The 26,607-nt window shown below is 45.4% G+C and overlaps 1 protein-coding gene and 1 long non-coding RNA gene across 39 annotated transcripts in view; one reads left to right on the top strand and one right to left on the bottom strand.

The window, feature by feature from the left end:
• LOC118146416 (uncharacterized) overlaps nt 1-9,736 on the top strand; it is a 45,185-nt gene extending 35,449 nt beyond the window's left edge. For both annotated transcript variants that reach the window (XR_004732214.3, XR_013525161.1), the window contains 3 exons: nt 5,908-6,050; nt 6,952-7,098; nt 7,676-9,736. This is a non-coding gene — a long non-coding RNA (uncharacterized LOC118146416). The remainder of the gene's footprint in view (nt 1-5,907; nt 6,051-6,951; nt 7,099-7,675) is intronic.
• Nucleotides 1-26,607, bottom strand: part of TACC2 (transforming acidic coiled-coil containing protein 2) — a 246,073-nt gene extending 219,466 nt beyond the window's left edge. For 33 of the 37 annotated variants that reach the window (XM_035269317.3, XM_054243402.2, XM_035269326.3 and 30 more), the window contains exon 1: nt 26,490-26,607. The gene's annotated coding sequence lies outside the window, so the exon portion shown is untranslated. Of the gene's footprint in view, nt 1-1,291 lie in introns of all 37 variants that reach the window. The other 4 variants (XM_054243396.2, XM_078346663.1, XM_054243401.2 and 1 more) reach the window with 1 other exon arrangement.

Below are 26,607 nucleotides of genomic sequence, written 5' to 3'. Positions count from 1 at the left end.
CGGCGTCAGACATCAGGAGGCGTGAAACCCACTGCTCTCCAACAACATATGGTTTTTATTTTTTTACTCTAAACACTTGTTTCATCAAATCAGTTTCACTTCTGCACACACTTTTTATCAAGGCAGAATGGTTTTCTTGCTAAGGAAACTGGGTGATCGGGACCAAACTAGATCGTGCAAGGCAGCATAGTGCCAAATCAACTGGAATCATTTCATGGGCTCACTTAGTGACACGGTTTATTAATGATCATCTTCATTAGGATGCTTCCCACACAGTTCACAGAGAAGCCCAGCACATTTACTCACCTCATCCAACTGAATCCCGTAGGGTGCTATGACATATGCAGGCCTAGAGGTGTTACCTTCACTTTTTCTAGTTAGAAAAACTAAATTACGGAAATCAAAAAAATCATAGACTTTCAGAGCTGGAGCCATAGAGATGACCGGTCTAACACAGTGAGGGAACTCAGGCTGCAGAAGGTAAGGAGTTTGCCAAAGACCCAGCTTGGGGAGGCCAAAAGTTGGAAATAGACCTCAAACTCCAGCCTTCTAATTGAAGATTTCTTCATGGAAATATGGTTTTCATCACACTATTTCCTAGGAGAGCTTAAACTTCACCCGTTGACTTGCTTATTCATTTAACCAACACTGACTGAGTAGCCACCCTGCACTCCGTGTACCGAACCATCACTCGAAAATAAAATGGAAGTGGTTCGAAGAGGCCCAATTAAAATGCCTTCAAACTGAGAAAATGGTGAGTGAGTGAGTGATGTCCCCACAGCATTCAATCTCTCACTCCTAACCCTCAATCAGAAGGATATGATTCCTTAATCCTTTCTTGCCTTTTGCTGTAGACATGCACACGCACACATGCTCTCTTAGAGAATGTAAAAATCTACACACATTTAAAATTAATCACTTCCATTTATTTTTTATGTTCATTGGGAAGATGATCCCTCATTAGAAAATAGTGAGTGTTAGAATCATTGTCTTATCAATTATTAACTTCCTTGTATCATTCAGGTTGAACCGTAAGGTTGAAAGTAATATTAATACATGACAATCGTTAACCAAATTAAATGCTATAACCTTATTAAAATCAAGGCATCTGAACTAGGTTTTTGAACAAACGGACCAAACAGACTGGCAAAACTCCTGGTGAGGTACACATTTCAAAACCTCCGAGGGAAGCCTGGCTGCGTCCCGCTTGTAGGGAACTCTGCAGCCACCACCCTCTCGGGCTTTCCCAAGACCAGAACCGAAGGTGCACACACCACTGCCTCCTACTTACATTCGGGGGTGTTCTGGACTTGGAGGCTGCCGGCGCATGGAAAGTCTTCCCTTCAGCAACCGGACTTTCTCCTCTTCCATTCAGAATTGTGCGAGTTCTAAGCAGAGCCCCCGACCCACCTCAAGCAGTCGGGCAAACAGCGCGTCTCCGCCCTCGCACTGGTGCAAGCCAGCTGCACTTCCTACCTGGGCAGGGGCGGTGCAGAGCGGTCGCGATTAGACAGGCGTTTCTGCCCACGTGAAATCAGCATTTCCCAGCCCGTCAGTTTCAGGGCCTTTCACACGGGGATTTTCCCCATTATTACATCAGCAGGGCTCCTTTCAGAAAAGGCTTATCCAAACTAAAGTAGGCCCCTGCCATCTGATTGGCCGCACCTAGCTGCTCAGAACTGTCCCTTGCAAGGAGCCCTGTCCCAGGAACCTCTGGCCTCTCTCTTGGCCTTTATGCAGTAAGGCCGGGAACAAGCCTTTCTTTCAAAAAGAAGCCAACTGCTCCCAGGGTTTCCTGTTTGCACCTGGGCAAATTACACCGTAAATAATGTGGAAACGCACATACAAAAAGAAAACAAACTTGCAAAAATGTGATGATGCAGCAGTCTGGCACCTGTTTATGGAGTGTGCAAAATGAACTTACCCAGGCGTGGCTTGAGTTTCAGCAAGTGAGGTCATAAAAAGCAGCAGATTTGCCCAGACCGCTGATAGGCAGAACTGCCGGCCCACCCTGGGTGGAGGAGGCCCTGCGGACCTTGGGTGGGGTGGAGAGCACCCACCCAAAGACCCTCCTGCCTAGTAGCGTCCCGCCCTCCACCCCCAGAGTTACCACTCAGCGTGCGTGCAGCCAGTGTCTGTTTTTGTGCAGTGCAGAGCCTTTCAGGCAAGTGGAAATTCCTTACCCCTGCCACGAGGTAGGACCACTCCATAGAAACAAATTAGCATTTATTTCATCACAGGCTTCCAGGAGACCAGGCATTTTACCAAGCTCAGAGGACCCTTAGGAGCTCCTGGGAGGTGGTGGAAGAAGCTAGATGAGGGTGGGTAGATGCAGCAAACCAGCATGGCACACTTACATCTATGTAACAAACCTGCACGTTCTGCACATGTATATATTTTTTTAGAATAAATAAATATATATAGATAAATAAATAGAATGAGATCCAGTTTTATATTAAAAAGAAGAAGAAGAAGAAGAGGAGGAGGAGGAGAAGGAGGAAGAATAATTCCACTACCAGTTTAAAAAAAAATGTTCAATGTGAGAGACAAGACTGTTTGCCTCTTTCCCCTCAAAAAACCACAGGATAATTTTTCTTTTTCTTTTTTTGAGACAGTTTCACTCTGTCACTCAGGCTAGATGAACTGCGGTGACTCTATCTCAGCTCACTGCAGCCTCTTCCTCCAGGGTTCAAGTGATTCTCCTGCCTCAGCCTCTCGAATAGCTGGGACTACAGGCACCCACCACCAGGCCAGGCTAACTTTTGTACTTTAAGTAGAGATGCGGTTTTGCCATATTGGCCAGGCTGGTCTCAAACTCCTCGGCTCAAGCAATCCACCACCCACTTCAGCCTCCCAAAGTGCTGGGATTACAGGCATGAGCCACCATACCTAGCTACAGAAGAATTTTTCTAAGGAGATTCTTACTATGCAAAATGTCTTGAATGGACCAGTTGGGAATGGCAGCAAGTCTTCATCAGGAGGCAAAACACAGGGAAAGCCCTGGCAAAGGAAGGAGAACTAGGGACTACTCCTGAGGACTGGGGGAGGGAGGGAGAAAGGATGGCTCACCAAAATGGTGGCAGCACAGGGGACTTTACAGGTGGGGCATGTGCAGTACTCCAGTTGTGTGCATTGCTGTCATGTAAAATCCATTAAGTGCCCTCCAGAAACCACCCTCCAGAAACTGTCAACTCTGTGACCTACACAAATGCCTGGAGTGACTGGGCTTCCGTGACAGTGTGAATGCTCTGAGCAGAGAGGAGAGTCTGCTCTGGTCCACTCCGGCGGCTGTCACCCCACCACAGATTTGAAGGCTCCAGCAACAGTTACTGTCTCATCATCCTGGAGGCTGGACATTCGAGATCAAGGTGTTGGCCGGGTTGGCATCTCCTGAGTCCTCTCCTTTCGGCTTGTGGGTGGCAGTCTTCCCCCCATGTCTTCATGTGGTCTTCCCTCTGAACCTGTCTGTGTCCTAATCTCTTCTTCTGAAGACGACAGCCATGTTGGATCAGGCACCCCCACAGGACCTCATTTTATCTTAATTACCTCTTGAAAGGTCTTATCTCCAAAGGCAATCACATTCTAAGGTACTAGGGTTAGGATTTCAATATGTGAATTTCGTGGGGACACAAACAAATTGGGCATCTTATAGAAGAAGAAACTTGGAGTCGGAAGAAGCTAGAGGAAAATGTAAAGCAGAGGCATTTAAAGAAGTCTGTGGGAAGGTGCTTAGAATGGGGCAGTTTAAACCACTCTTAACTAGAGCTTCAGAGCACAGAGGTGAAGAAGGCCTCAGGCATGCAGGGACTCACCTTTCTTTTTCTTTGAGACAGGGTCTCACTCTGCCATCCAGGCTGGAGTGCACTGGCATGATCATGGCTCTCTGCAGACTTGATCCTCTGGAGTCAAGTGATCCTCCCACCTCAGCCTCCAAACTAGCTGGGACTGCAGGTGTGCACCACCATGCCCGGCTACTTTTAGCATTTTTTGTAGAGATTAGGCTTCGCCATGTTGCCCAGGCTGGTCTCCAATTCCTGGGCTCAAGTAATCCACATACCTCAGGCTTCCCAAAGTGCTGGGATTACAGGTGTGAGTCACCATACCCACTGCTGGCTTTATTATTATTATTATTATTATTTATTTTTTAACATTTTGGGCTGCTGGGAATGGCCTTGGAACAGAGAAGCTGTGATGAAGGAAGAGGAAAAGATGTTTGCGTGCAGGGGTGGGTTTGGTTAAGTTCTGCACCAGCCAGAGACCCTGGTGCTGGAGGATTAAAGGAGAAGGAGGGGGCTGGTGAGTAGAGCAAACAAATACCTTCCCTTTACCACCGTCCCCAGGGCCATCCTGCAGACAGTTGCTCGTAAGAAGCAGATGCTGGTCCCTAAGCTGCACCTGCATACGTCTGCACAGGCTGGGTCCCTGGACCTTGACATGGGAGTTGCTGCTCATGTGAGGCCATGGGTCTAGAAACCCATTGTTCCATGTAAGTCCATTCTAAATCAGGTGGCAGGCCTGGCGCAGTGGCTCACGCTTATAATCCCAACACTTTGGGAGGCCGAGACAGGTGGATCACCCGAGGCGGAGAGTCCAAGATCAGCCTGGCAACTGTAATCTATTACTCAGGAGGCTGAGGCAGGAGAATCGCTTGAACCTGGGAGGTGGAGGTTGCTGTGAGCCGAGAATATGCCACTGCACTCCAGCCTGGGCGACAGAGTGAGAGTCGGGTGGCAAAACAGGCCTCCTCTTGCCTTCCCTTTCACATGCTGGCTTCTAGAATCTCCTCAGTTCCACTAAGCGTTCTCTGCAAGTCATCAGCTGCTTTTATTGTCATTACTATTGTTGTTGGGTTGTAAATTTATAACAGGCCCAAATAGAAGAAAGTGAATGACCAACCCATTTATGTTGAAATATTTGCTGGGTCAGTGACATATCATTCCAGTCCAGTCCCTCTCTGTAGCTAATGCTGGGTATCCGATGTTAACTTCACCAGAGCTACTCTGTGTCCTTGAGGAAATGATACCGTGTGTCTTTAAAAATTATCCATGATTGGCCAGGCATGATGGCTAATATCTGTAATCTCAAGAACCGGAAGACTGGGATGTTGGGTAAATCATTTCCAACCTCTAGGCCTCCGCTTCCTCATCTGTAAAAAGTGGCTTGTAATCCCAACACTTTGGAAGGCCGAGGCAGGTGGATCACTTGAGGTCAGGAGTTCATGACCAGCCTGGCCAACATGGTGAAACCCCATCTCTGCTAAAAATACAAAAGTAAGCCTGGCATGGTTGTGTGCACCTGTAATCCCAGCTACTCGGGAGGCTAAGGCACGAGAATCGCTTGAACCTGGGAGGCAGAGGTTGCAGGGAGCCGAGATTGTACCACACTGCACTCCAGCCTGGGTGATAGAGCAAGACTCAGCCTCAAAAAAAAAAAAAATCCATATTCTAGGCTTCTAATTAATTTAAAGTGGCTTGCCACAAATTTACAAAGATTGTTTTCTACCCGGTTGCTCTACGGACAGTGTCTAAATAGCCAGGTAAAACGGAACTCTTCCCTCAACTTAATCTTAAATTAATCTTAATTTTAAGATTAAAATACTGCATTTATTTATTTCTTACTTTAAAAGACAGTTGTTTGAGAAAAAATCTATTTTCCAACTGGTGTTTTGGTGTCACATTATCAAAGCCATAGAAGCCCATGAATGTAAAATCAGGACAGGTTTTCATTCATTAATTCACTTATTGATTTATTTTGTGCTTGTCTTATGGGCGTGAACCACCACGCCTGGCCAACACTGAGGGTTTTTTTGTTTGTTGTTTTTAATGTGCCAAGTTCTAATGGGTGCTCACCTCCTTCTTTCATACTTAGAGCAAAGCTATGAGATATGTTTTGTCTTTTATTTTTTAGCAGATGAACTGCTGAAGCCTGTAAGTGCACATCAGTGGTTTGGCCAAAGTCCACCAGAGAGCAGAAGGAAGGATGGAGACCCTGTGTTCAGTGAACAATGTGATGCTACCACCTTGGGAAGATTTTTTGCAAAGAATTCAAAGGTAACTTCCTGTCTTTATCTCTTGTTTATTTCATCTGTAACAGAGCATGGTTTTTCTAGTTGTTGGCAACAAAAGCTGGTTTGGAAGGTACCAGCTCATGTCATCCCCCTCCTTAATCAGGGAGGAGAGTGGAAGGTACAGGTTTGGGCCAGGTGACTAATCACTGTGGCTGAGGCAGCCTAGCAGAAGTGGGTAGCCAGAACCACAGCCAAGTTGACCAAGAGCATAACTGGGGAACTGGGCCCTATGAGCAGGTCTGCAATACAAGGGAAACGGAAACATGAGAACCAACACAGCAGCAAGAATGTGCAGAAGCTACCACGGGTGGAGCAGGTAGAAGATAGTGCTAGGACCCCAGCACTTTGGGGAGCTGAGGCAGGTGGATTGCTTGAGGTCAGGAGTTCGAGACCAGCCTGGCTAACATAGCGAAACCCTGTCTCTACTAAAAATACAAAAGATTAGCTGGGCATGGTGGCAGGTACCTATAATCTCAGCTACTCAGAAGGCTGAGGCAGGAGAATTGCTTGGACCTGGGATGCAGAGGTTGCAGTGAGCTGAGATAGCCCCATAACACCCCATACTCCAGCCTGGGTGACAAGAGTGAAACCTCATCTCAAAAAAAAAAAAAAAAATCATACAGGTCTTGTGTTGTTTTCTTAATGATAAGACAAAGACTCAAAGAGGTTTTGCAGCTTGACCAATACCTTTTTTTTTTTTTTTTTTTTTGAGACAGAGTCTTACTCTGTCACCCAGGCTGGAGTGCAGAGGCACAATCTCGGCTCATAGCAACCTCCTCCTCCCAGGTTCAAGCGATTTTCCTGCCTCAGCCTCCAAAGTAGCTGGGACTACAGGTGCCTGACACCACAGCCAGCTAACTTTTTGTATTTTTTTTTTTTAATAGAGACAAGGTTTCACTGTGCTAGCCAGGATGGTCTCAATCTCCTGACGTTGTGATCCACCTGCCTCGGCCTCCCAAAGTGCTGGGATTACAGGCGTGAGCCAACCGCACCGGGTCAACTTGCCCACTGTCTTTACCCCATACTGTTCGGTGAGTACAGCCTAGTTGTAAAGCCGGTTGCCTCACCGGGCGCTCGGACACACCCATCCCTCTCCATGCCTGAAAATTACGTCACCAGAATCTGCACTCAACACACGCCCACCTCTGCACCCCGCACCAGAATCTGCACTCAACACTGAACTCTGCACTTGGCACCTAGCCCATTCACCAGAAATCCTGCCTACCTACCAATAGCAGCTTGCCCCATCCACATCCTGTTTCTCCACAGCCAATCAAATGCCTTCACTCCCTAGCGGACTCAGGCACGACTTCCCTGGCCCCTTTCCAAGGGACCATGGAACCTCGCCCAGGAGTTAAATAAATTGTCATTTAATTTTCTTGTGCTGGCCTCAGTTTCTTCATTTTTAAACTCGGCAATAAACCTTACAGGAGAAATAACCCTTACACTAGTAACGATCTATTGGGATTTGTTGCTATGTTAGATAATCACATCATGTTTTCTATTAGAGTTTTTATTCTCCGTTGAAAAAAATTATCTTTTTTTGCAACATGATAGAAATGTACCTGTTTTATAAGTTTAATAGATTCCGATTTTTCTCCTTCATAGAATAATTTAGATTATTAGTGCTGGAAGAAACTTGAAGACCACTCCCTCCAAAGCCTCTTTTCACAGATGAGGAAGCTGAGGTTTAGAGGTTGGAAGTGATTTCCCCAGTGGCCCACCGTCTTCCAGTTCCCAGGCTCGAACCAGAACTGGCTTCATAAGGCTTGCCTCCAACAGGCAGTGTCATCATGACCACGCCCCTACAGGCTCTGAGTTGTTTCTCCAGACCAGACCAGCAAGCTCAGATCAGAACCGCATTTTCTGCCGGGGCATCACCCCCCAGCCACAGAGGCCTCTGGCAGTTGGGTTCTGCATCAATGGAGGACACGGTCCAAGTTGTGTTTGCCCATCAAGGAGGAGCTCAGGTTCACCTGACCCAGCAGCTTCTGCGGTTGCTTGACAAACCCAGTGACCTAAGCCCATTGCTATCCACAGACGGCCCAGCCCTCATCCTTGGGCTGACAGGGGACCTCAGCTTCTTTCTCCGGTGACTGAATTCAGTGCTGTAGCTCCCTACCTTGCACAGCTGAGCATGGAGCTACTTATAGCTCTGTTATCATGTTCCTGTTTTAATACAAACAAACAGCCGTAGCCCAGGAAAGAGATTTATTAGAGAGGCTGCTTGCCTTCTGCTCTGGCAAGAGACCTTCATAGCACCAAGCACCTGGCTGCTCTGTGGGGTTTGAGTGAAACGATGACTCTTCCTTTACCCCATCCCCTCAGCCTCCTGCTTTCTTCCCTTCCTCCACCTCTGAGACCACCTAGAAATTTCGATGTAGAAAAGCCCAATCTTGTAGAACATCACGGCTGGGAAAACCTTAGGGATGGTGATCATAACCAGTGATCAGAAACACGACTGACGTATCCACCCCTCTGCTCGTGAAAGGCTGGGCCGGTTATTGAGTTATTGCTTGTCAGCTCCAAATCCCCCACAGTTAGATGTTGGGGGACTCTGCAAGCCCCATTTCTGCTTTGCCAACTGCTCCTCAAGAAGCTCTGCCAGGAGGGGGCAGAGGCCAGAGGAGGGAGAAGGACAGGGCCCTTCTGATTTTTCTCCTACATAGAATAATTTAGATTATGAGGGCTGGAAGAAACTTGAAGACCACCCTCTCCAGAGCCTCTTTCTACAGATGAGGAAGCTGAGGCCTAGAGGTTGAAAATGATTTACCCAACAGCCTACAGTCTTCCAGGTCCAACGCTCGAACCAGAACTGGCTTAGGAGAAAAAAACAGACTCTTTCCTGTCTGTTTCCTGTTTCTATGAGCAGCACTCTGGCACACTGCTTCACCCAGGCAGGAGTAGTTCCTTCCCTCAGCAGCGAAAGAACCAAGCTTGCAGTTTTACTGATTCCTGCAGAGCCAGCCACATGATGCTCCCTCAGAGGCACCAGCTCCAGTCCCCTGGAGTCCCCTCCATGGAGCTCTGAGGTTCACTTCTGAGGGGCTTCTCCTCTAAACTTCTAAATTTTAATAATCTCAACTTCTACTCTTTGCTTCCCCAGGCTTAAGGGTGATAGCTGCTTCCTGCAGTCACTGCCTTCCACGATACCTGAGAGTTTGTTTTTCGCCTTTGCACGTATCTAGACAACAATTCTTCACATATTGAATTCTACTAAAATAGCTAGGAGGTTTGGCTGCCTGTGGTTGCTCACGCTTGTAATCTTATCACTTTGGGAGGCCAAGGTAGGTGGATCACCTGAGGTCAGGAGTTTGAGATCAGCCTGGCCAACATGGAAACAGCATCTCTACTAAAAATACAAAAATCAGCCAGGCATGGTGGTGGGTGCCTGTAGTCCCAGCTTACTCAGGAGGCGGAAGCAGGAGAATCATTTGAACCTGGGAGGCAGAGGTTGCAGGGAGCCAAGATCACACCACTGCACTCCAGCCTGGATGACAAAGTGAGACTCTGTCTCAAAATAAAAAAACCTCGAAGGTTTAAGGTGTTCATCTCCTGACTCAATTCTGACTGATATCTGATATGCTGGCAGAGCTGGGGTCCAAACCTGGGTCTTCTTTCTCCTGGTTCAGGACTCTTTGCACTGGAACCCAATAAACATTTGCTCAATTAAAGGAATGAATACAGTGAGTTCACTCCAATCATTGGTTCCAACTTTAATAATACGTTGTTTCAGATTCCCATCACCACCACCAACAACAAATTATCACCTAATTGTAGCCTAGACTTCCTGTCATCTGAGTGTGAGGCTCTATCACAAGCTATTAGAATTGAAGGGACTGTGGCCAAGTGTGGTGGCTCATGCCACCAGCACTTTGGGAGGCTGAGGCAGGCAGATCATTTGAGGTCAGGAGTTTGAGACCAGCCTAGTTTAAAAACTCCATCTCTACTAAAAATACAAAAATTAGCTGGGCGTGGTGGCAGGCACCTGTAATTCCAGCTGCCCAGGAGAGAATCACTTGAACCCAGGAGGCAGAGGTTGCAGTGAGTGAGATGGCACCACTGCACTCCAGCCTGAGTGACAGAGAATTGTGAATGGGGGTTGGACCTAGGGCTCAGATTGGCGGGGTCAGAAGTGGGGTAGGCACTGGGGTAGCACAGGCAGTTGGGTCAGGGAGCAGACAGAGGGCTACGTAGACAGGGTCAGGTAGACAGTGACACAGGGCCAGGTGGAGACAGGCACAGTGTGGCTGGGGAGGTGGCAAGGGCTGCAGCCAACCTGGGAGGTCGGCAACTCTGCACTGCTCTTTAACAGGGAGATCTCAGGCAATCATGTCCTAGGTTGTTTCAGCCAGGTCATAAAGTATCTAGCTCATGAGCCTGAATCTGATTCTTCAGGGACAGAGGCCAGGTACCTTGGCAGGCTGGCTTTCCAAGTTATGAACCTCTAAACCAGAACCTAGAATATTCATGGAATCTCTGAGTCTGCTTGAATACTTCCAATGATGCTCTCACTACTCTCCGAGGCATCCTATCTGGAGAGAGCTTACCGGATCACTAGACAGTTATTTCTATTGCTCCACAATCCAGATCATACTCATGATTCTGTGAGAAACACCAGGGCTCTGAACAGTGAGGACACCACTAGGCAAGGACCAGGTAATGGTTAGTGGTGAGGCCCGAGGACCATCGGGGCCCATCTAGTTGGACCATCGCTTTAGATTAGGCCACAGGCCTTTATGCAAGAGCCAACCTAAATTTGCCTTGTTCAGAGACTACATAGTGTCAGCATATTCCCTGGTTTTCATGGCTGGTGAGTAGTGGCTGGTAGCTGGCCAGCCCACAGCTGAACACTGACACATAAGGGATCTCAGCTGAGACCAAGAGAACCACCCACAGGGTCAGCTACATCCATCCCAAGTTGCCAACCCACAGGATCAAAAGCTAAATAAATAAATTCTTGTTTTAAACCACCAAGTCTTGGGGTGGTCTGTATGTCGCAAAGCAAACTGATAAGATTTCCCAGAGCCTCCCACTTTCCTTCACACCAGCCCGTACCCAACTCTGGCTGGCAGTCATGAAGCTCTAACCATTGCATCACTAAGGATGCCATGTGAGGGAAGACCGAGGGATGCATCCAATCCCTCTCCATTGATGAAATGACCTTTTACAGGCATGGCCCCTTGACGGGCAGCCCCCAGTGTCGTCTTGGTCTATGTCAGAGTCAGTGTCAGCAGGATGTGGAAGTGTGCCGATCTCTCTGGGGATGAGGCTCTGAGCACCCCATTCTGGAACTGGAAAACAGAAACATGAAACTGCACGTTGATTCGCAGTAAAGGGCCTCTTCTTCCTCTGCTAAGCCAGATCCTTGATGACACATTGAAATATAAAGTTTCCCTTACTCGCAATTTCCATACCGTCCCTCTCTGCAGACAAGATTAGTGAAAACCATATTTCTTATTAAAACGAGCTGCCGTAGCCCACAAAAACTCAGACATCAGTTTGAACCCCAAAGCTGAACTATGCTTTCATTTTTGGATATCAAATACAGTATCAACGTCATGAAGAAGTGTGGGTTAAGGGAAGGGAGACAGAGGACAGAATGAAAGGGTGGGAGGCTGTTTCCATGCAAATAACATGGGGGAGATTTTGAGAGAGGGATAGTGTCAGTGCCAACCACACCAGAGCCAAGGAGATCATTCCTGATGACGCACGTGTCACAGCGAACTAAGAAACTGCAGGCATTTGCCTTCCATATGACATCACAGGACTTCGCAAATGCCATTATCTGACATCAGAGTTTTAGCTACATCAGGCTACTTTATCATGTAAATTAAAAATACCTTTTTAAAGCTTCTGTTTCCCAGGCAAGGTTATTGAAAATGTATCCCTAAACAATGAAGGATAATAACTATTATATAATTTTTAAATGTCCTTAATTAACAGGACTTTGTTAAGTACTGTTTGGCCAGTCTATACTTCTCCCCAGCAAGAGCAAGAACAGAAGAACACCTTAACCATATTTGGGTTTTGCTTTTTGTGGGTTTTGTTTGAGACAGAGTCTCATTCTGTCACCTAGGCTGGAGTGCAGTGGCATGATCTCTGCTCACTGCAACCTCCGCCTCCCGGGTTTCAGCGATTCTCCTGCCTCAGCCTCCTGAATAGCTGAGATTACAGACTTGTGCCACCATGCCCAGCTAATTTCATATTTGTTTGTTTTTCAGTTAGCTTTTGGGGTAACTGAAAAGAATACAGGCCTCCCAGTTACCTGTCTCCCAATACTTCCTCCCAAAGTGATATAAAACAATGAGAAAGGAAAAATGAAGGTACACAAAAGGCAGATTTTCTATAACTTGAAGACAGAACATAAAACAGAAAAGTAATCACTCTTCAAAACTGTAAAGAAAAAGAGGAAAGTCAGAAAACTCTGGATTTTTCTCATGCTCCTGTCCTCACCCTACCACAAGTGTTTGTGGAGAACAAAGGCGAACCCAGTTCCTAGAAATGGTGGGGACAGTACAGAAGGCAGCTGGTGAAAGTGATCTATATTGGTCTAGAATTATTGTCAGATGATTAAGTATACCCAAAGATAGAAAATTCTTTAAAAAGTGTCTTAGCAGGTCACAGCAGGGACTATTAAAAAGGAATTTCAAAGCACATGGAATTTAAACGGATAGATACAGCTGGGCATGGTGGCTCATGCATGGTCAGGATCATTTGAGGTCAGGAGTTTGAGACCAGCCTGGCCAACATGGCAAAACCTGTCTCTACTAAAAATACAAAAATTAGCCAGGTGTGGCAGCTGGTGCCTGTAATCCCAGCTACTCAGGAGGCTGAGCCAGGAGAATCACATGAACCTGGGAGGCAGAGGCTGCAGTGAGCAGAGATTTCACCACTACACTCCAGCCTGGGCAACAGAGTGAGACTCTATCTGAAAAAAATAAAATAAAATAAAGGTTACAAAATTAATAATAGGCCAGGTACAGTGGCTCATGCCTGTAATCCCAGCACTTTGGGAGGCCGAGGTAGGCGGAACACTAAGGAGTTCGAGACCAGCCTGGCCAACATGGCGAAACCCTGTCTCTACTAAAAATACAAAAAATTAGCTGGGTATGGTACCACACGCCTGTAATCCCAGCTACTCGGGAAACTGAGGCAGGAGAATTGCTTGAATCTGAGAGGTAGAGATTGCAATGAGCCAAGAATGCACCACTACACTCCAGCCTGGGTGACAGAGTGAGACTCTATCTCAAATAATAATAATAGGATAGACATGATTCAAAGGGCAGTGTTCAAACTGCACAACTTCTGGGGCCGGGAATGGGAAAGGCAAAAATGATCATGGGGCACCCAATGGCAACTGGGTGCTTGTCTTGGTCCATCTTCTGTTCCTATAACAGTACTAAAGACTGGGTAATTTATAATACGAAGAAATGTATTTCTTACTGTTCTGAAGGCTGGGCAATCAAAGGCTAAGGAGCCACACGTGGTGAGGGCCTTCTTGCTGTTGGGAGGACTCTGCAGAGTCCTGAGGTGGTGAGAGACATCACATGGCAAGAGGCTAGAGTTCGCCAAACTGGCTTTTATAACAGGCCTACCAGGCCTACTCTCTTGATAACTAACCCACTTTTATCTATTAACTAACCCACCTGTTAATCTATTAATTCATGAGTAGATTCATTCATCCTCATCCTCTTTTTATTTTACTTTTTTTTTTTTGACACGGAGTCTCACACTGTCCCCCAGGCTGTAGCACAGTGACACAATCTCTGCCTCCTGGGTTCAAGCAATTCTCCTGCCTCAGCCTCCTGAATTGCTGGGACTACAGGCATGCACCACCACACCCAACTGATTTTTTTTTTGTATTTTTAGTAGAGACGGCGATTTACCATGTTGGCCAGGATGGTCTTGATCTCCTGACCTTGTGATCCTCCCGCCTCAGCCTCTCAAAGTGCTGCGATTACAGGCTTGAGCCACCGCGCCCAGCCTCATCTTCCTCCTCTTAAGGCCCCACCTCTCAATGCTGCCACATTGGGGTTTAAATTTCAACATGAGTTTTGGAAGAATCAAACATTCAAACCACAGCAGTGTTAAATAGGGAAAAGAAAGAAAAAGAGAAAAGTTAGAGTTCTAGAAAAAGAAAAGAGCATCACAAAATAAAAGGACTCAGAAACCCTCTTAAACCTCATCCTAACAAACACGGCCTGTGTACAGGCAGACCAGGGTACTGTTAAAAAGGAATTCTATAAAACACCTCAAGGCTATAAAAATGGACAAGAAAGCCTGGGCATGGTGGTTCATGCCTGTAATCCCAGCACTTTGGAGGCTGAGGTGGGTGGGTCACAAGGTCAGGAGTTCAAGACCAGCCTGGCCAAGATGGTGAAATCCCAACTCTACTAAAAATACAAAAATTAGCCTGGCATGGTATCAGGCACCTGTAATCCCAGCTACTCAGGAGGCTGAGGCAGAGAATTGCTTGAACCTGGGAGGCAGAGGTGGCAGTGAGCCAAGATGGTGCCACTGCACTCTAGCCTGGGCAACAGAGCAAGACTCCATCTCAAAAAAAAAAAAAAGGACAGGAAGAAGGTCAATAAATCCATACAGAGCTTTTGAAAAGCAAAACAAAACAAAACAAAAAAAAAAAGGAGATGATATTTTACACATATCACCTGAGGAAAATCTTCCTTACATCCTGAGACCAGCCATGAAGAGGAACAAAATCCTAACTCAACACTCCAAGCAGAAGAAAATATTCTCAAGTCTGCATTTGAGCATATGTAAAATTCCTTGAATCAGAAATTTGAAAATGCAAATAGAAATGGACAAAAAGCAGAGAGGAATAAAAAGATTGTCAACTGAACTCCAGAAACAAAATATAAGAAGATAAAATTCTCTCAGAAATAAATAAATCATAAAAGGCACCCAAGGGATAAGATTCAAATAAAATTTTAATAAAGGGCATTAAAAAATCAGAAAAGCAATGAAGAGGATAAGAAATGGCATAAAGAAATAAAAAGGACTGGAGAGAAAGTAGGAAAATAGGAGACAGGCAAAGAAGGAATTAAAGTTCTATTATTGGAGTGCCTGAAAGAAAAACAAAACAATGGAACAGAGCTAATATTTTAAATCTGTGATCCAAGAAAACTTTCCAGAAACAGGAAAATACCCGAATCTACATATTGAAAGGACTCACTAGACACCAGGGAAAATTAACCCAAAACAATCAATCCTAAGATATGTCTCAGTAAAACTTTTAGATTTCAAAGACAAAAGATAAAAGACCTCCAGACAAGAAGATCTTTTTGGTTTACAAAACCAAAAGAATTAAAGTGGCATCCTATTTTTTAAAAATCAATGAATAGCCAGGTGCTGAATTGAAACAGGGTGGCTCACACTTGTAATCCCAACACTTTGGGAAGCTGAGGCAGGTGGATCACCTGAGGTTGGGAGTTCAAGACCAGCCTGACCAACATGGAGAAATCCCCTCTATTAAAAAAATACAAAATGATGTGGGCATGGTGGCATCTGCCTGTAATCCTAGCTACTCAAGAGGCTGAGGCAGGAGAATCTCTTGAACCCAGGAGGCGGTGGTTGTGGTGAGCTGAGATGGCACTATTGCATCCAGCCTAGGCAACAAGAGTGAAACTCCATCTCAAAAAAAAAAAAAACCACCAACACAAAAATGTAAAGTGTGAAGCAAGAATTTCCTATCCAGCCAAGCTGTTCTTCATTTATCAAGGCTAGAGAAAAACAATTTTCAACATATAGTAGGCTGGGTACAGTAGCTTGCACCTATAATCCCAGCACTTTGGGAGGTCAAAGCAGGCAGATCACCTGAGGTCTGGAGTTCAGAACTAGCCTGGGTTGGCCAATGTGGCAAAACCCCATCCCTACTAAAAGTATAAATACTTAGCCAGGCACAGTGGCACACACCTATAATCCCAGCTACTTGGGAGCCTGAGGCAGGAGAATTGCTTGAACTCGGGAGGTGGAGGTTGCGGTGAGCTAAGATTGTGCCACTGCATTCCAGCCTGGGCAACAATGTGAGATTCCATCTCAAAAAACAAAAAACAAAACAGTAATTTACTGAATTGTACACCCATCAGATTCGGTCTCGAGGAATCTACTAGGTGATGTATTTCATCCAACTAAGTAAAAACTGGCAAAACTTTAGTAAAAGCACTGAGGATGAGGATTAAAAAATAGGTAAATGAACATCTAAAACTAAAACAACTCTTAGATAAAAGGGGAAATCCAAATTGAAATTATAAAATAAAAAATAATAATAATTGTAACTGCCCAAGTGGTTTTTCCTGCCCGCTACCTGGATAGAGCCTATTTATCAAGACAGAGGGATTGCAATAGAGAAAGAGTTTAATACACGTAGAGCCAGTTTTATTACTACTCAAATCAGCCTCCCCCAAAATTCAGAGGCTAGGTTTTTTTCAAGGATAGTTTGGAGGGCAGGGGGCTAGGGAATGGGTGCTGCTAATTGGTTGGGGATACAATCATAGGAATATGGAAAAATGGTCCTCCTGTCCTGAATCCAATTCTAAGTAGGGGCCACAGAGGAGTAGCTGGTCTGGGTGGAATCATCTGGTAATCAGAAACGCCCAATTCTGTAAAGACATCTTCAAAGGCTAACCTGAGGCTCTACTATAGTGATTGTATTTACAGGAATAACTGGGGAAGTTGCAAATCTTTCGACCTCTAGAACAACAGGTGTAATTTTTTTTTCAGATGGAGTCTTGCTCTGTTGCCCAGGCTGGAGTGCAGTGGCATTATTTTGGCTCACTGCAGCCTCCACCTCCCAAGTTCAAGCAATTATCCTGTCTCAGCCTCCTGAGTATCTGGGACTACAGGTGCCCACTACCACACCTGGCTAATTTTTCTATTTTTAGTAGAGATGGGGTTTCACCATATTGGCCAGGCTGGTCTCAAACTCCTGACCTTAGGTGATCCACCCACCTCGGCCTCCCAAAGTACTGGAATTACAGGCATGAGCCGTTGCACCTAGCCGACTACACCTACATCTTAGCAGAATTTAGGCCTCTCTCATCTTCCTAACCTGGTGGGTTTTCATTAGATTTTTGCCTGCTTCAGCCTCCCAAACTGCTGGGATTATAGGCGTAAGCCACCACTCCCAGCCCCTTTCATTAGTTTTTTAAAGGTGGTTTAGTTTTGGGAAGGGCTATGATCATTTAAACTATAAACTCCCAAAGTTTTCTTGGCCCACATCCAGAAGTGACCACAGGCAGTTTGGAGGTGAAAGGCAAAGCAGAGTTGGTTAGGTCAGATCTCTTGCAGTGTTTTTTGCACAGGCAATTTCATGATGACAATGAAAACATTACATACATGTCAGAGTCAAAGGGATGTGTTTAAAGCAGTGATCAGAGGAAAATTCATTTCTCCAAACATATTTGTCAGTGAAAACGAAAGAAAATAATGAATTAAATTCTCAACTCAAAAAACTGGAAAGGAAAAACAAAGTAAACTAAGAAAAGCACAATGAAGAAAAATAAGGTTAAAGGCAGAAATGAAGTAGAGAAGAGAAAAATGAGTGATTAGTTAATAAATCAAAAATCCTAATTTCTTTTTTTTTTTTGAGAGACAAAGTCTTGCTTTGTCATCCAGGCTAGAGTGCAATAGTCTGATCTTGGCTCATTGAAACCTCTGCCTCCTGGGTTCAAGCAATTCTCCGGTTTCAGCCTCCAGAGCATCTGGGATTACAGGCTCCTACCACCATGCCAGACTAATTTTTGTACTTTTAGTAGAGATGGAGTTTCACCATGTTGGCCAGGCTGAAGGTGATCCACCCACCTTGGTCTTCTAAAGTGCTGGATTACAGGTGTGAGTCATCATGCCTGGACAAAATCCTAATTCTTAAAAAAGTAATAAACTAGAAAAATTATTAGCTACATTGATCAAGAATAAAAGGGGAGAAAGCACAAAGACACAAAATGACAAGAGGAAAATAATCATTGTAAGAGAAGAAATGTTCAACATTATAAGAGACTGATTTGCAGATGTCTATGGAAGTAGAAAAATGCATGAAATTGATAGCATCCTAGTGAATGCAGATTACCGGAAATGACACCATTAGAGTTCTGACACTTAAACATACCTATTTCCACAGAAAAACAATAGAGAAATTTACTAAGGAACTATACCACAACAAAAGGATCAGGTCCAGATAATTTCACAAGGGAATTCTACCAAATCTTCAAAGGTCAGAAAGTCCCAGAGTGCTCTACAAATTATTCCAAAGCATTTTAAAGGCAGAAGAACCCCTTAATTCCTTTTCTGAAGAATGACACTGATTCTTCAGCCTGATAAAGATGACACACACACATACGCAGACAAAAACTACAGACCAATATCGCTCATGAATATGAGCGATACAAAAATACTGAAAAAAATGCTAGCAAACTCCAACACTACACTCAGAAAACAATATAGCATATTGCTATAGACTGAATGTTATACCCACTGCCCCAAATTCATATGCTGAAATCTAATCCCCAATGTGAAGGTATCTGGAGGTGGGCCATTTGAGAGGTGATTAGGTCAGGAGAGCTCCTTCTTTATGAATGAGATTAGTGTCCTTATAAGAAGAGACTTGAGGGAAATGGTCCCTTTCTCTATCACATGAGGATACAGCAAGAAAGTGGTCATCTGCAAACCAAGAAGACAATCCTCACCAGGGCCTTAGCCAGCACCTTCATCTTGGACTTCCCAGGCTCCAGAACTGTGAGAAATAAATTTCCGTTGTTTAAGCCACCAGTCTATGATATTCTATTATAGCAGCCTGAGCCGAATAAGGCAATGATATATAATCAAGAGGAAAAATAATCAATATAAGCAGATGCAAAGATGACCCAGAGCTTGGAATTACCAAAGACTTAAAAAACAACTCTTATAACCATAACACAAATAATTTACTAGAAAAGGTAGATGCACTAGTGGAAGATATAGGAAATTTCTGGAGGATATATATGGTGGAGGATTTAGGAGAAATATGGAAACTCAAGAGGGAAATGGAAAAGTGGCTTAAGAGACAGATCAACCAAAGCAATTTGTGAAACTCATTTGGATCCTGATTTAAATAAATCAAAAGTTTAAAAAATGAGACAACCAGGGATATTTGAACATTGGCCCAATTTTTAATATTAAGTAATTATTTTTTTGTATGATAAGGATACTGTGGCTATACACTTACAAAAAGAGTCCCAGTTTTTTAGCGATATGATATGGTTTGGCTCTGTCCCCAGTCAAATCTCATCTTGAATTGTAGCTCCCATAATTCTCATGTGTCATGGGAGGGATCCATGGGAGGTAATTCAATCTTGGGGTGGGTCTTTCCCATACTGCTCTCATGATACTGAACAAGTCTCAAGAGATCTGATGGTTCTGTAAAGGGGAGTTCCCCTACTCAAGCTCTCTTGCCTGCCACCATGTAAGAAATGGATGGCTTCGCTCCTCATTTGCCTTCCACCATGATTGTGAGGCCTCCCCAGCCGTGTGAAACTGTGAGTCAATTATCCTCTTTCCTTTATAAATTACCCAGTCTCATGTATGTCTTTGTTAGCAGTGTGAAAACAGACTAATACAAAATACATACTTAAATAGTACTGATTAAACAATGGAATTACTTGTCTTAAAACAATCCAGCAGGACTGGGCACAGTGGCTCAGGCCTGTAATCCCAGCACTTTGGGAGGCCAAGGGGGGCAGATCACCTGAGGAAAGGGGTTCAGGACCAGCCTGGCCAACATGGTGAAACCCCATCTCTACTAAAAATACAAAAATTAGCCAGGTGTGTTGGCGTATGCCTGTAGTCCCAGCTACTCAGGAGACTGAAGCAGAAGAATTGCTTGAACCCAGAAGGCAGAGGTTGCAGTGAGCTGAGATCTCGTCACTGCACTCCAGCCTGGGTGACAGAGTGACAGGGTGAGACTCGGTCTCAAAAAAAAAAAAAAAGAAACCAATCCAACAATAGAGAAAGTAAGACAGATGTTAGTGGAAAGTAGGATAATATATGAAATAAGATCAACTGTTGTAGATAATTGTTGAAACCAGTAATGGGTATATAAAGATGCTTATAATATTCTCCCTACTTTTGTCTATGTTTGATAAGCCCATAATAAAATATTAAGAAAGAAAAGGAGACAGGCTGGAAGGGAGGAAAAGAAATGCTTCCTTCCTCATTTGCGGCTAGGACCCACTCCAGTTCCTAAGCCAATCCTTGCCTGTCAGTGATGGGCTTTGAAATTAGGTTCCCTCTTCCTAAGCAGGCATCGGGCAATCTGCCAGTAATTTAGGCTACTAAAGTAAGCTAGTTTTGATTTACATTTTCTAAACTGAATTTCCTTGTTGCACTTCAGATGTGAGAGTTGGTGTCTCCAACAGAACTCTCAGTCCAAGTGTTGCATCCCACGTCTTCACTTAGCCCTTCTCTTGCATCTGTACTACCACCATGTGTCTGACCACTACTCCTGGCTCCTAGACTTGGGCCAGCAGACTAATCTAGACACATATGAACATGTCTTTCAAAGGATAACTTCCTGAATTCCTGGGATCTGCCCATCTGACTGAAGCTCTGGAAGGAGTGACTCATTGCCTTGGGCATTGTGTTTCCTCTATCTACTTACTAGCTGATTCTCCACCATTGTCATCAGTGTATGCAGAGGGTCATTTCTCTCCACACCTGTTGACCAAGGCATGTCAACCCAAGTCTCTTTGTTTATGCCAAATGAAGAGGAAGGGTGCAGCAAAGCATTGACAGTGCTGGGGCAGTAAAGCAGGCTGGTGTTGGGCAAAAAGAGGCACACTGACAAATGTCAAATAGGGAAACTTCCACCAGCTCCTGCAAACGGTAATGTCACCACGTGCTTTTCAAAGAATTGGAACACATGAGACGATGCACTTGTGACCAAGTGGGATTCAAGCGTTGGTTGTCTCATCTGTTTGCTATGAAATATGAGACACAAAATCACTTTGTCAGATTCTAACTTGAACCTTATTACCAGTTTCAGCAAAGGGATATTCAGAGGGATGGTTTTCTGAATGACCAAAAGTGAATACAAATCTGTGCTTTTTAAGCTCAGGGAGCCAGCTACAAAATTATGTCCCCTCAAAATAAAAATATTGGTCCCGCTTAGAAATGACCACTCTACCTTCCCATACATTTGTACCTTTCCAGGTCCTTTCACATGTAACGTAGCACAAGCAGAGAAAAATACATGTTCAGGCTGAAGTCTTGCAACTCAGGATTTCATAGGTGGTAAAAGCAGCTACTCAGAGGAGGTCAGACCCTGGTAGGGCTTGGATATTTCTTTGGAGCCCCAAGACAATGAGACACAACCAATTTCAGTCACTCCTGAACTTTATACCGATATAAGCAGCCTGGCTGAATAAAGTCAGCCAGTGTTGCTGGGTTTAATCTCTTTCCAATTCTTTGGCACCTGATCTGACACGGAGCTCTGCTGAGGCTGTTCCCTGACTTGAGTGTAGAGCAGAATTTCCCCTTTTTAGGTCACAAATTCAGAGTAGTCACTCATCACGGCAACTTTCTCCACCGTGTCGATTTTAAACACCCTCATTATTAACACTTACGAAACGTTGGCAAGGTGGCAGCTATCTTGAGTTGCTCCTGCTATCCACAACATATCACAAGATTGAATCATAAAAACAAACTTGCCCCTGCAGGCTAAATGAGAAAAACACAGTGATATCCACCTCTTCTAAATACAGCTGAATTAAGAACCCCAGGACAAGGGTCACAGTGGGTTGTCTGGAGATCTGCTAAGGGTGTGCACAGGCCCCCAGAGAGGAGTCTTCCTTGTCAGTTTCTTGTGTAGTGTCTGGCTGCTCCCTTGCTGCCACCACCTGAAGTCTTGGTCCTCATGCCTGCCTTTGGGGGTGGGATGGGACCGCTTGTGCTGAGACAGATAAATCTCCCCTAGACTTGTGGCCTCCTTGGGATTCAGAGAATTGGACAGGATTGCATCAGAGTGAGTTTGGTTTTCTACTGGCCAATGCTCCACATCTACACAGCTGTATTTGCCTGGCTCTCCCTCCCCACTATTAGCCAGCAGAGCTGTCCCTTACCCCAGCATGTCCCTGATTGTTAAGTACGTGCGCTTGCATGCAGTTAGAAACACTGTCATTGCCCTCATCATTCACTTCTCTGCTCCCATGAAAGCACACACTTGAGCAGCAATTTTGGAGGGCCTGCCTTTGTTCTTTTCTCTGAAAACCACTCATCCCTCACCCCTCCCAACACCCCCCTATCACCCTACTCTCTGAGTGAGTGGTCCTGGCCCACCACATCAACCCACCTCTTAATTGGACTAAGGGTAGATTCTGGCTTACATGGGGCCAATCAGATTTTCTCTCTACATATTTAATAAGGAAGACAATCAAACAAGGCCACTCTTCACCAGGCAATGAGGAATGGGGGCCAGGACCAGAATGAAGCCAGTGGTTGCTGAGAAGCAGAGATAAGAATTTGCTACAGCCCAAAACTATGTCTGCTCGACAAATGCCCCTTTTCAGGTGGGTTTCTGTTTCTTGCAACCAAATGTGCCCTGATTGAAAGCACACTCAAGGCCAGGTGTGATGGCTCACCCCTGTAATCCCAGCACTTTGGGAGGCTGAGGCAGGTGGATCATGAGGTCAGAGGTTCAAGACCAGCCTGGCCAAGATGGTGAAACCCCGTCTCTACTAAAAATACAAAAAGTAGCTGGGTGTGGTGGTGGGTGCCTATAATGCCAGCTTCTCGGCAGGCTGAGGCAGAGAATTGCTTAAATCCAGGAGGCGGAGGTTGCAATGAGCCAAGATAGCGCCACTGTATTCCAGCCTGGCTGACAGAGTGAGACTCCATCTCAAAAAAGGAAAGAAAGAAAGAAGAAAGAAAGGAAAGAAAGAAAGGAAGGAAGGAAGGAAGGAAGGAAGGAAGGAAGGAAGGAAGGAAGGAAGGAAGGAAGAAAGCAAGCACACTCAAAAGCTGTTCATGATGCCCAGATGCTGCCTCATCTCTGTTTTCATCCTCTTTCAGCCTCTCTGCAGCATCTGAGACTGTCCCCTAACTCTCTCCTCAAACCTCTTTCCACATAAGCCTTTCATAAAAAGGTGCTGCAAAATCCCCCTCTTTCTCCGTCTCCACTTCCTCCTCCCACTCACTCAGTAAAGCCAACCAAGAGCTTCAGGATTTGGTGTTCCAACCTGGTCTTCTCATTGGAGAGTCCATTGATTCCCATGGCTTTCTCTATTGAGTCCGGGGAAAAGGCTCTAAATCTAGACCACCTGCTCTGACGTCTCACTCCTACACCAACTTCATTTTTAAATCTCCTATCAATGTCTCTACTTAGATGACTCAGCCCCTTGAAATGTCCACTCACTGTCTTCCCCTCAAGCCAATCCCTCTCTTGCCTTGCCCATCAGATTTAGAGGACTTTGTTTGTTCACTCATGTGGCCTGGGACCATTGTGGTCATTCTACACCTTGCAGTGACTGCCTGCTTAGCATCACTTAATAAGTGTTTGCTGAATGAAATGAAGAAATGAATGGGTATCTTGTATTTTTCCCTCTGTTTCATTCTTCTTCTGTCTTCACAGACAATCTCTGACTGATAGAGTTTGGAGGTTTGTCTCCTCTTAATCTCATTTTTAAATGTGATCCCCAGCATTGGAGGTGGGGCCTGGTGGGAGGTCATGGGGGCGGGTCCCTCATGAATGCTTTGGTGCCTTCCTTGTAGTAAGGAGTGCCTTCTCACTCTATCAGTTCACCTGAGAGCTGGTTGTTTAAAAGGGGCTGGAAGCCAGTCGGTGTGGCTCTCTCCTGTAATCCCAGCACTTTGGGAGGTAGAGGCAGGAAGATCGCTTGAGCTCAGGAGTTCAAGACCAGCCTGAGCAACACAGCAAGACCCTGTCTCTACAAAAAAATAAGAAAATTAGCTAGGTATGGTGGTGCATGCCTGTGGTCCCAGCTACTTGGGGTGCTGAGCCACTGCACCACTACATTCCAGCTTGCACAACAGAGCAAGATCCTATCTCAAATAAAAAATGAAAAGGGGGCCGGGTGCAGTGGCTCAAGCCCGTAATCCCAGCACTTTGGGAGGCTGAGGCAGGTGGATCATGAGGTCAAGAGATCAAGACCATCCTGGTCAACATGGTAAAACCCTGTCTCTACTAAAAATACAAAAAATTAGCTGGGCATGGTGGTGCGTGCCTGTAATCCCAGCTACTCAGGAGGCTGAGGCAGGAGAATTGCCTGAACCCAGGAGGCGGAGGTTGTGGTGAGCCGAGATTGCGCCATTGCACTCCAGCCTGGGTAACAAGAGCGAAACTCCATCTCAAAAAAAAAAAAAGAAAGAAAGGGTTTTGGCGGCTGGGTACAGTGGCTCATGCCTGTAATCCTAGCACTTTGGGAGGCTGTGGCAAGCAGATCACAAGGTCAAGATGGTGAAACTCCATCTCTACTAAAAATACACAAATTATCTGGGGATGCTGACCTGTGCCTATTGTCTCAGCTACTCGATAGGCCGAGGCAGGAGAATTGCTTGAACCTGGGAGATGGTGGTTGCAGTGAGCTGAGATCATGCCACTGCACTCCAGCCTGTGTGACAAAGTGAGACTCCGTCAAAAAAACGAAGAAAAGGGCCCGGCATCTCTCTTGCTCCATCTCTTGCCATGTGACAGGCCTACTCCCCCTTGGCCTTCCACCATGACTGAAAGCTTCCTGAGGCTGCAGAGAAGCCAGTGGGTGCTAATGCCAGCTTCTACAGCTTGCAGAATCAGAAGCCAAATAACATCTTTTTTCTTTATAAATGACTCAGTCTCAGGTGTTCCTTTATAGCAACGCAAAGCAGACTAATACACTCACCATGCCCTCTGGATTCCGTCTTCTCAGCATCTCTTTCATTGTTCCCTTCCTCACCATTCCCCTTGTTTCTGGGGCAGACCCTCCTTTTATTGAGATTTTTTTTTAGGAGGGGGACGGAGTCTTGCTCTGTTGCCCAGGCTAGAGTGCAATGGCACAATCTCCACTCACTGCAACCTCCACCTCCTGGGTTCAAGCCATTCTCCTGCTGCCTCAGCCTCCCAAGTAGCTGGGATTACAGGTGTGCGCCACCACACCCAGCTAATTTTTTGTATTTTTAGTAGAGATGGGATTTCACCATTTTGGCCAGGCTGGTCCCAAACTCTTGACCTCATGGTCCACTGGCCTGGGCCTCCCAAAGTGCTGGGACTACAGGAGTGAGCCACCACGCCCGGCCGGCCTCTTCTCTGCCCATTGGAGCTACTGTGGAAGCAGCCTGGTATCCCTGCTTGCTTGCAATTTTAACCTGACAAGTGGAATTCTGGGAAGACGGTGGCAGGAGAGCTTTTAGATCTTCCCAGGTTTCCTCAGATAGACAGAACAAATAGATAGAAACCCCCCAAACCGATGGACATTTACAGCAAAATTGGAGTGTACTCCTTGAACCTGCCTAGCATTGGTGTCTGTGCAGGAGGAAGCAGAGAGAAGCAATAGGGGACTGTCAGCTTGACCTGAGAACAGGAATCTTCTATTCCCCAATAGCCAACAGGGATTCATTGGAACCGATGATGGGCTGATGTGGAAGCAGCCACTAGAACTGGGGGGAGTTTTTCCCCCATATACACACATAAGCAGGTATTACACAATAGGTTATAAATGGTGTCAGTGGGATAAAGAATTTTGATCGGGGCGTTTCTGTTTTACGGAACGGGGTACGAAAGAGTACATACACACACTTCTGTGTTTCACTGAACTGTAGGATTTTCTCATGAGACTTAGAATTCTGCCTAACTTCAGCTCTAACCTGGTGATTCATTTATAACTGATACCGAGTCAAACTCAGATACACAGTGTTTGTCAAGATCACACGGCAGCTCCAGTTGGCAGGCACAACATCAGAAACAGGTCTGGAAAGGTACGCATGAGAATCCAGAGAAATACCTGTGCAAACATGTCAAGGTCAACGCAATCACGAGCTTTCAGATGACTTTCTCCCACAGAGTTCTACAAACCCTCAGGGCCTTAGGGGTTCTCTCTTAAATCATCATTTTGCAGAATCACAAACACTTGAAACTAAAATTTGTGATGGGCAGAATCACAACAGAGTCCAGAAGAAATTTCAGTAATCATCTAGCCCAACCCTTTATTTCACAAATGAAGAGACCAAGGTCTGGTCTATGAAAAGTAACCAGTGACGTATTAGAAAAAGTGCAGTTCATTTGGCTTAAGAAACAAGGAGTGGAGAGGCACAGATGTGCCTTTAATTTCACTTTATAAGGAAAGCATGCAAGCAATGCTTTATCCCTCTAATCTCAGTAGTCAAACCGGTTTAAAGCCACAGGTTGCCTGAAGGAAGAACCCTCAGTCTGAGACTCACTCACCCAGTAGCCCCCCAGCATGGAGAGCTCAGCGGCAGGAGAGGACCCTCTCTTCCGGAGGCTGCTTTTCAGCACTGCCCTCCACCCGCGGTCTGTCTTCCCCAGGATCACATGGAATTGT

Source organism: Callithrix jacchus, chromosome 12 (genome assembly GCF_049354715.1).
Source record: "Callithrix jacchus isolate 240 chromosome 12, calJac240_pri, whole genome shotgun sequence".
Lineage (NCBI taxonomy): Eukaryota > Metazoa > Chordata > Mammalia > Primates > Cebidae > Callithrix > Callithrix jacchus.
This window is presented reverse-complemented; position numbering and strand designations above follow the sequence as displayed.